Source organism: Phyllostomus hastatus, unplaced genomic scaffold (genome assembly GCF_019186645.2).
Source record: "Phyllostomus hastatus isolate PE091 unplaced genomic scaffold, TTU_PhHast_1.1 phas_scaffold_555, whole genome shotgun sequence".
NCBI classification, from domain to species: Eukaryota; Metazoa; Chordata; class Mammalia; order Chiroptera; family Phyllostomidae; genus Phyllostomus; species Phyllostomus hastatus.
Window position 1 is genome coordinate 8,635,085 of NW_025334036.1, and position 11,033 is coordinate 8,646,117.

Here is an 11,033-nt window from a genome sequence, read left to right on the forward strand (position 1 = left end):
GCTTCCCCGGTAGACTGTAAGTGTCCTGAGAACACAGACCATGCATGTCAGCCAGGCTCTCTCTTTTCTCTTGGTCCCTGCTGCATTATTTGGCCCTGGTGGAGGCGCGGTTACTGTGATGTCATGCCTATAACCATAGGCTATGACTAAGGGAGCATCGTAAAGTTCTAACACAAGCAGGACAAACAGGGTATGCAGTTGGGATGGAGGGAGACTATGGGAAAGGCTTTTGGAGAACAGGGTCAGTGTCATGGGCCTGGGAAGCGTTAGAAAAACAGTGATTTAAGTACAAGCTCTTGAGTCAATCAGCTGGTTCCAAATAAAAAGCAGGGACACACACAGTCCTGAGCGAGGAGAGAAATGATAATAGTTAGTAATTTAAAAAGAAATGTATTGATTTGAGAGACAGAGATCGATTCGTTGTTCCACTTACACATGCATTCATTGGTTGATTCTGGTATGTGCCCTGACCAGGGATCGAACCTGCAACCTTGGTGTATCGGGACGACGCTCTAACTGACTGAATTACCTGGCCAGGTCCGTAGTACTCTTACCTACGACCAAAGGTTTCTACAAATGGTTTTGACACAGTTACTGACTTGTCCACATACACTGTACTGCTTTCGTAATGGTGGGGATGTTTCTAATTTCCTAAAAAATTCTAGTTCTGGTTTGTTATAGAAATCAAAAGTGAAAGAAACCTAATAGGAATGACAGAGGAAAACCAGCTGGAGCATGCTCGGTCTGGGCCCAGGGAAACACGCCGTCCACTGTGTTATGTCAGTTCTGTTTGGCCACCAAAATACGAAAGGATAGAAACCTATCATTACATTTTTAACCTCCCTCCTCCCAAATTCTTTACCCAGTTTCTTCAGGGACAGCCCAGGGAGGGGCAGAAGCGCTCTTAGTGGATTTACAATATATTCAATTATATTGGCTCCTAAAATTACAACTTGGAAGCAGGCAGGCTGTAACGTTGGCCTTCATCATTGTAATTCTCTGCCAGTGGCTGTGGGGGGCGGGGCGTGGCGCCTGGAAGGGTGAATAAATGCGTGTAAACCAGCCTCCCGACATCCAAATAGAGTCAGCCCACTGCCGTCGCCACTTACAGGGCGACCTTGTTGGGGGCCCTGCTCCTCGGATTTAGATCTGAAAGACAATTCTCGGCTTCTCTCTGCCCTTTCTCAATCAATCAGAAAGAGTCATGGAAATAATTATTAGGCTGGATAATTATTTTACAGAGTGGAAGGTGCTTTCCTTGTCCATTTACATTGCAGCGCCATTCATTACCTCCCGGAATACTAATCAGGGTGTTAAGCCCGCCCCCCCCCATGTCCCTTGTTTTACCACCAAGGGGCCACCTGGGGAGACCTAAGGAGGAGTCTGAGCATTGGCGGTGTAAGAGAAACCTTCCAAGGAGAGTGTTTTAAATAAGAAATGCCAGCCCAGGGCAACGGCACCTTGCATTTCAGTCCAAAAAGGAGAGGAGAGGAGAGGAGACGCAGCCCGGGCCTGTCTCCTCCAGGAAGTGGTAAGAGAATAGCGGGTCATCCGGTGTCTTTCCTGCAGGTGGAACTGCTCTGCCATGGGGGCGTGAGTAGAGAGAGGACCGCATTTGACCAGAATTTGGAAGTTTCACAGGACGTCTCATGGCCTCGTATTTTTTTCATTCTCTCACTAGCCAGCGTCAGGCTGCAGAAGCAGAATTTTCCCTCTCCATGACTGTTTTTACCTGGACCCAGCGTAAGCCGCGGGGAGGCTTTCTTTCGTTTTTCTGGGTCGGTGTAGCTGACGCCCCTTTATCGCCGATGACTCTGATGGTTGGGACCTGTTGTCCTCAGTGGGGACGTGACTCAGTCTGCACGGCCAGCCGACGAGGAGAACCCCAGCCTGACCGCTTATGCAGCAAGAGTTCGTTTACTTTGGATAATTTTTAAACATGGCAGTGAGTGCCACAACCTGGGAGGAAGTACAGACCCTCATCACTCCACACCTTAGTCAAGCAGGTCTAGTATTTCCTACTCAGGGGCTTCCGCTAAGGTCTGAAGTTCAAGACCAAGGAACATTGCCAGTTGCCAACACCGGGGCAATTTTGGACTTAATGTTGGTCTGCTGGGCAGAAATCCTGGACAACTGCAAGGTGGGGTCTTGCACCCCCTCCCCAGGTGACCTTTCCTCCCCTAGCAGACTGCTGGTCACGTGGTAGACAGAGATGTCAACCTTTTGGCGTCTCTGGGCCGCACCGGAAGGAGAGTTGTCTTGGTCCACGCATTACATACATTGTGACTCATAATCACACAGAAGTCTCATCAATGTTTTAAGTAAATTCATGGTTTTCTGTTGGGCCCTATTCACAGCCACCCGTGGGCCACAGGATGGACACCCCTGTGGGAGACCCTCTTAGAGGAGGAACAAGGGGACTGGGGAATCGCCTCCTGTCACTCCCGTGCAAGGTCTTGCACGACTACTCCCTTAAGCATTAAGTCCTACGGATAACATCTAGGCCTCAGGTGTGTTTCGGCTCCAGGCCCAGAAACACAGCAAAACCAGACAAGGGACACCATGGCTTGCATCAGGACCAGTCACATCAACCCCCCCACAAACACACACTAGAGACAAGGACCACCCTGAAAAAACACACCTGGAAAGTTGATGAATATTCTACTGAGATCCTCCCCTAAGACCTCCAGATAAACAGCCACAAGACAAAGAACCCAATGCAATCACAAGTGAGCTCGCTCTCTCTCTCTCCCCCCTCTCTTTTGCACACCTGCATCTTCCCTCCTCTCTCTCTCTCTCTCTCACCTATAGCTTCCCTCCTCTCCTTCCCCAGATGCTGTGCCTCTTCAATTCTTTAAGAGTGGGCCCTGGCTGGTGTGGCTCAGTGGATTGAGCGCAGGCCTGCAAAGCAAAAGGTCGTGGGTTGGATTTCGAGTCAGGGCACATACCAGAGTTGCAGGCCAGGTCCCCAGTAGGGGGCGCATGAGAGGCGACCTTAACCACACACTGATGTTTCTCTCCCTCTCTTTCTCCCTCCTTTCCCCTCCCTCTAAAAATAAATAAATAAAACCTTAAAAAAAGAATGGAATTGTTTAGATAAGCCATGAGTTCCCACTTCTCCAGCCCTACGATGCGCCCCCACTCTCTGTAAAGCACTTTTCATTCATTAATTCTTTGAGTTGTCACACCAGCCCTAGGAAGTAAATACTATTCATATGCCCATTGCACAGACAAGGAAACAAGTGGAGAGAGAGTGAGGAACTTGCCTGGTCCACGCTGCTTACCGAAGCGTTGCTCTCTGTGCTAAAGGCCAGGAATTTCTCTTCTACCCCGGTGCTTTCTGGGAATCTGAGCCGTACTTATCAAACACGTGCAAAGAAGGTTTTGAACCAAGGCAGCCTGACTTCAGAATTCCTGCTCTGAATCGCAGCAATGTGCTGCCTAAGAGAATTCATGACTAGGAGCCTTAGACAGATATCGTTGGCCTCAAACAGATATATTTGCAGAGAGATCAAGTCTGACATGTTCATTAGAGGATGACTTCGATCAAATTGATCCCGTTCATTAGGAGACATGCCATAGAGGGTATTCTTTTCGCTCGGTGGAATGAGCACGCCGAGGCACAGAGACATTCGGACTCCTCCGCAGGTCACACAGCTGTGAGATCTAGGGAGTGGCCTTCGCTCACTGCAGACACCTGTAAATTAAGAGTCCCCACGCAAGAGACAGTGCACTGCCCAGACTCTTAATTCTGAGCTCTTCCTGCCTCGCTTCACTGACTTGCCTTCCTCCTTTGCATAAAAAATGGTCACTTACCCAAGCGAACTGAATGTCTCCTCTGGGGGGAAAAATGTGTAATGCACAATACCTATAGATTTCAAAGAAGTACATATATGGTGGTAAAGAGTTAAACAAAAAAAGCATGAATTAAAAAAAAAACCCAACCATCCATATAGGGTCTTCTCATTGCTATAATGATATCAGTTGCAACAAGTCCGAGGCCTGACCTCATTACACGGGTTTAATTGCATTGTTACACAGTCTCACTTCTCCTCTCTTGGCCTCTTTCTCTTTATGACAGCTTTCGAAAGGAATTTCAGCTCAAGGTCAAAGGAAATTAATTACTGCTTTCTTAATCTGGGCTCATCTACATTTAGAAAACTTTGGGCTTTCTCCCAACCTATTCTTGTCTCCTGTTCCTACAGACCCAAACTTACACAACTAACATCTCAGACCTTTGTAAAAAAAAATTGCACAAGGGCCCTCCAACAGCCCATATTTAATAAGTGCAGATCAGATCCCAAGAAAGCGCCAGGTGCAGGAGGGACATGCCTGCCATTTAGCAAAGATAGCAATGCTTTCGAAGCTAAGAATTGTCTCACCCAGAAAATCGCATCCATAATTAGACTGAAGGCTATTACTGGGGTGTTAATAACACTAATAGAGTAATGCAGTAAAGAATGTTCTAATATAAGAGGGCCATAAGTGTGTGTAGCAATGCACAATAGAATGATGTAGCTACCGATGGTGATTTATTTATTTTTAGAGAGAGAGGTGGGGAGGGAGAAAGAGAGGGAGAAAGACATCGATGTGAGAGAGAGACATCAGTTGGCTGCCTCTTGCACGCACCCCGACCAGGGACCACACCTGCAGCCCAGGCGCGTGCCCTGATAGAACAGAATGGCACCAGTGACTTTTGCTGTGTGGGACAATGCCTAACCCGCTGAGCCACACCGGTCAGGGTTAAACTAGAAGATTTTTTGACAAAAGAATACATTAAATGTTGGATACAAACTTCCTTTGGGGCAACTCTGTTTAGCTGGGCTTATGGCTGTGGAATCATTTTAGCTCAGCTCATTATTATTATTCATTATCTTGATTAATAATAAACCAATTGTTATCAATGAATGATCATTAATTTTTATTAACAAATTACTAATTGGTATTCATGAATAATAGTCATTATTACTGTGGTTGTCATGAGCACTTCTTGTTACTTATTCTGCCCTCAATAAGGAATCTGAAATCCAGACAAGTCATGGACTCAAGATGACACCTCCAGGGAGTCGTGGAGCTGAGCCCCGGTGAAGGCAGGTTCTCCTACCTACCTGACAGAACTCCCTCTTTTTCCTTCTGGTTTGGAAAGTGAACACCAGGACACAGCGTAGAGCAGCCTGAAGATCCCTCAGAAAAGTTCGCATTGATACACGAAAATGTCGATGTGTTAGGATGTCATCAGTACCGTGACATCAGTGGAGTAAAATCCCACTTCCCGCACCTGCGAGAAAACAACACCCAAAGATCAAAACGACGTTGAACACATTTGGCTGAAAGTTCAAGTCTCTCAGCACGATGGCCGACGTGGGTATCCTTCAACTTCTGTTTTCTTGAGTTCTAAAGTCATAATCAAATACTTGTCTAGGTTACAGTGAGCGGTTGTACACGGATAACACAGGAGCAGGAAATATGTAGAAAAGGAAAGGCATGCATAAGTAGTTCAAACATAGAGAAGTGTTAGTCCCATAGTCCCCTTAGCTGTCTTTTCCCTAATGCTACTCAATCGCCTTGCCCCACCCACACCCCCCTGTGGCTGGGTTCACTGCAGGAGCTAACTGCTTCCCCAGGCCTCGTCATTCCTCTCCTCTGGAAGCCCCGATCACACGGGATCATTTTCCTCTGTCGGGGGTCCCCGCTCACCTGTGATGCCCTCCACAGTATCTTTGTGTCTCCAGCATGGGCTATCATGCCGGGCTCATAGTACGACCTCAATAATTACTTGATGGGGAAATAGGTAACTCAACTTCTCTCGTCATGCTTAGTTATAGATAAACGGCTCTCTGCAAGGGTGGGTTGGGTCACGTGGGCAATCCATTGGTTGTCTGGCTGCTTGGGAGGCACGATCATTTTCTGACCATTGAGGGGAGCGTCTGTTTGTTTGGAGTTGGTGCTTTGAGGTGGTCGCTTTGCTTCCGGTACAAGTCCTGCACGTATTTGGCGAAGATGTCAGAATGAGGTCGTAGTGATGACAAAGTCCCATTGCCCTGAGTTCCTCTCTCTCTCTCTCTCTCTCACATACTTTCTTTCCTTTCCCTAGCTCTCTGTCTCTGAACACAGTTTTCTTATTTTATTTTTTTTTATCTGAAGGGCTCTGCAGTCTGAAGTGAAACGCTGTTCATTAAACAAGGGTCTGGCCAGGTTAGACGCTTTGGTCAAGCAACATAATTTCGCCTATCTGCAGTGTAATTCACTGCGAGGGAGGCCATGGTCACACAAAAAAGTCATTGTTCACCTAAAGGAAAAGCAGAATTTCCTTTTGGCTAACATGACAAGACTAAAACCTTTTAAAAAATATTTTATTTATTTATTTTTAGAGAGGGAAGGGAGGGAGAAAGAGAAAGAGAGAGAAACATCAATGTGTGCGGTTGCTGGGGGTCATGGCCTGCAACCCAGGCATGTGCCCTGACTGGGAATCGAACCTGGGACACTTTGGTTCACAGCCCGAGTTCAATAAAACCTTTTGATAATAAGGTTTATATGGGATTCGCTGCTGGGATTGAAAAAGGGATCTTCAGCTGGCTGGGTTGTATTTTTCGATCATTGGCCACATCTTAATATACGACTTTAAAAAGAATGAAAAAGAAAGCTCTGTACTTAAGAAGTCCTTTAGATCATGGGAGCTGAATAACATGACTTTGGTGGCTTTCTAAAAGCAGACTATTGGTTTTTCCAGGAAGTTCCTCTTATTTTGTTGCTGTACCATACTCAAAGTATATATACATATATATTTTTAAGATTTTATGCATTTTTAGGGAGAGGAGAAGGGAGGGAGGAAGAGAGGAAGAGAAATATCAATGTGTGGTTGCCTCTCACATGCCTCCTACTGGGGACCTGGCCTGCAACCCAGGCATGTGCCCTGACTGGGAATTGAACTGGTGACCCTTTGATCCGCAGGCTGGCGCTCAATCCACTGAGCCATACCAGCCAGGACTCAAAAAAAATATATATATATACATATATATCAACATATATAAATATCAAAAATGTAATATATATATACATATAAATACAATCATCATTAAACTTTGTTGCCCAAACTATTTCTTAGTCTAGACAGAAAACAGCCAAATGTTCTTTTTTGTTTTGAGATCCCACTAACTACCTTCCATTCTAAAGAGGTCTTCCTTGAATCAGATTCCTACCTCTTCTTAAGAAATGTCTTGATTTTGCAGCCATTTGGTTGCTACTTAAGTCTTTAATTCCCTGCATGATCCCCCATGACTTGAATCTTAGAGATAGTCTGAGGGCAGGAATGGAAAAGGGAGCTGGGTTAATCCGGAGACCAAGGTCTGGTTCTACAGCCTCTAGAGAATTCCTCAAGCCCTCTCTGTACATTGCCACATTCTGCTGGCCTCAAGCTGGTAGTCCAAAGCTAGGCATCTGATCAGTTTGGAGTCCGTAATAATGACAATAATCATATTTTAATCAATAGTCTATATACTTATGACCTACTTTCATATGTATATTTAAGTCCATTTAATCATGTTAACAACTCAGAAATAAACAGAAAGGGAATGATCACCCCCATTTTACATCCAGGCACACTGAGGCTCGGGGAGACTAAGATGTCACACAGCTCAATAAATGCCTGAACCATGGTGGCCTCAGGGGTCTGCTCACCTTTCGTCTGTATCCTCAAGTGTAGGCGTCCCAGACAAGCATGCACTTTATTGGTTGACGCTCTAGTTAATCTGACGCTAACTTAGTTGGGAATGAAAGTTTTTCCTTCAAACTTATTTTGACTCTGACTAATAAGAACTGAAAGGATTCCTCGTTTATTGAATGACGTTTAGCCTACACGGGCTGGTGTGGCTCCGTTGGTTGGAGTGGGCTGCAGGTTCGATCCCAGGTCAGCGTACATTCCACAGGTTGTGGGTTCAGTCCCTGGTCGGGGACAGAATGAAATAATTTCTGGTTTTGCTGTTACCATTTACTGCTCATTTCCTATGTCAGAACAACTTCTAGTTGCATTGCGAGCCACATCTGAGCATTGTAGAGATGGACTTCAGGAAGTTGTCTGAGATTGTCCTGCTGGTCTGCATAGCTGTTTGAGCAACAGAGTGGTGACAATTGTGGCAGTTGTGTGACAGACAGCCATGGTGTAGTTGACATTGGCATTAGGAAAGCAGGTAGGAGCCTTGAAGGATAAGGGAGAAGAATCTGCATGTCTCTTTGGCTCCTGTGGTGTGAGACAGTGTTCTGCAGGCGAAGACAACAGGATACGTGAGATCAGGGAAACCCATTTTTTCATCAGCGTCTCTCCCTCCCCCACTGACAGAGCACCTACTATGTGCCAAGTGTGTACAAGTCTCAGGGAATGTGACTGGCATCAGCTCATCCCTCAGATGAGTTGGCTCCTTATCTAGAAGTCCATGCACAGAAATAAACAAAAGTAGTAAAACATTATGAAGACAGTCAGAGAAAGGAGTCCTTGACATCCATCTTAGGGACTTTGGGGGCCGGTCATGGAAGACTGCATCTTTTGGCTGGAATTTGAATAGCAGGAACTTTGATTTGTAAATCTGGAGCAAAAGATAATCCTGGGTACGAAGCAGAGTGAACCGAGCTCCAGAGATGAGACTAAAATATCATATTTAGAGAAGAAAGAGCATCCCCGCTCAGAAACAGAAAATGGAGAGTGGACAGAGAAGTGAGGAAGTTTCCTTTGTGGTTGACTGAAAAATGTGTGGCACATAGTAGGTGCTCAACTAACACGTGTTGCTGTAATGAGTGAGTTGCGCCATGCAAAAAGATAAAGTGATTTCACAGCATTTCCTAATTGCCTACCAATGAATTAGCATGTGGTCAAATAATATACATCATTGTAGAGTCTGCTCAATATCTGGACCAAATTCTAGATGTTACAATGCTGGGCTTGCTCTCTGGGATGGCCCCCAGGCTGACCTTGGGCTCTTGGAGTACATTTTCTTACATCTAGTCGGTATCTACCAAGATGAACTATCTTCCTCTGGGCTGTGCATGGCAGGGGTCTTTTCTCGTTTAAGGCAACAATGAGAAGTGCAGGCCCCAGCCCCTCAGAACTATCCACATACCCATAAAAACCTAGCAACCAAAGGTATTATCTTTATTCAGAAGAAGCAGAGCACTTTTAAGGCTCAGAAATATATATATAAAAAAATCGGGTTCTGAAATGGTCATTTTTTTTCTCCCCTCAGCCATGCCATTATAGTGATCAGCCAAGCTTCGGTAAGGTAAATACTTTTGGAAAATAAGTGGAAATTTGCTGCAAATCAGTCCCTTTTGTGCGTGGCCGCGGGAGCATGTTGAAATGTTTGGACACTAATACCCATTCATTTTCTTGGCTCCATAAATAAAAGACGCCGGCACTGTGGTGGCCGTCAAATGGTATTCTTCGGGCCCAGCGGGAACCCCCTCCTCATTACCACCGCGGGGGGCAGGACAGGCCCCCAAATAGCAAGACAACTAAATCAAGACATTTTCAATGTCTAACAAAATGACTGTGTTTTAGAAGGAACCAAAAGGTTGGAAGAAATTGGACAGCTTTTGTACTTAGTGGAATACCTTTGTTAAAAAGAGTTCGGGTGGGAAAAAGGAATCTTTCAAAAGATGCATAAGCATATTTCTGAATATCATGGAAAATCTCGAAAGATCTCATGGAACTGTGCCTTGGGTGTAGTTGTTGGGAAGTGGAAGCTGAAGCTGTATTCCATTTGGGCGCCCCCCGCCCCGCCGTCCCCCCACCCGGGGTGATCCCGTGGGCCTGCAGAAGTGGGGGTGGTCTTATTATGCGTGGGGGCTCCATGGCAGAAACACTTCAAAAGAAGGTCAGGGAAACGTCTGAAAGAACCTCAGCAGCTATGTTGCACTTGCAAACCTTCCTCGAATTAACATTTTTTTTTCCCTGAGCATGGTTTGGCTATTACCCTTTCTCCCATCCAGCAGGAAAATTAACAAAAGTATTTTCTGAGTGTCCTAAAAGCATTCCAACAACTGGGCTGCAAGGCGAGCCAGGGCGAGAGGGCGCAGAGGATATATATTTGGATTGTCTTCCGCCCACAGTGAAGTGCTGGTCACCCGTTTTTAAAGAAACCATTCTCTTTGTTGTCGTATTTTACCCCATACGTCAGCCTCCAGCTCGATGACGATTAGTGCTGAGCCGAATGGATACAAGTCACTTGTTTTATGTCTCATCACTCCAAAGGTGTCCTGCAGCAGCGGTAAACACCCTGCGTCTCCCGCCAAATTCCCGAAAGTGGGCCTGCCCCTGAAATCTAAAACACAGGTCCTTTGGATTTGTGCAAGTTCATCAACAAAGAGAAAACTATCATCCGACTATCATCCAGCCCCCTGGACACACCGCCCCCTCCGTTACCCACCCCATCCTGTCATCCTGTCTTTTATGACTCAGATTTTAATGAGACCCATAAACATTACCTTGCCTAATAAAAATTCCAGTATTTCAGAGCCGGCTCAGAGAAGGCGAACCCCATCTGGTGACAAGTGGAGCTAATTAATATCTTTATAGGTGTCTTCCACCGGCGGGAGTGGGAGCAGAAATAGTCAGGGGTGCTGAGAGCAAAGCCCCAGGCCATCGGAGGGGGCTGCTGTTTGCCTTCCGGTGGGAACAGATAACAAGTAGGCCCATTTTTACGGGGCTGGAAAAGCCCAGGGTGGAGACGGTTCGCAGAGAGCGAGCACTTGGCCGCCACTGCTCTCGCCACCCGGGTCCCTGGGTTCTCCTGCTTTGGGCTAGCCTGGCTGGTTAGCGAGACGTGTGGACAGGTGATGGGGGAAAGAAGAGATGGGGAAGCAAGCAAATAGCTCTGCTTCGATTTAGACAAAGCACCGTGACCTGGACACACCGGATCTCCTCGCATAGATCTGTAAAGATCTGCCCTGGGACACATTTGCTTGCAAATTAAAAAGCCAGAGAAACGGCCCAACCAAGGCTGGTGTGTGTTTTGAAGCGTACCGATTGGCCGAGCACAAGGTCG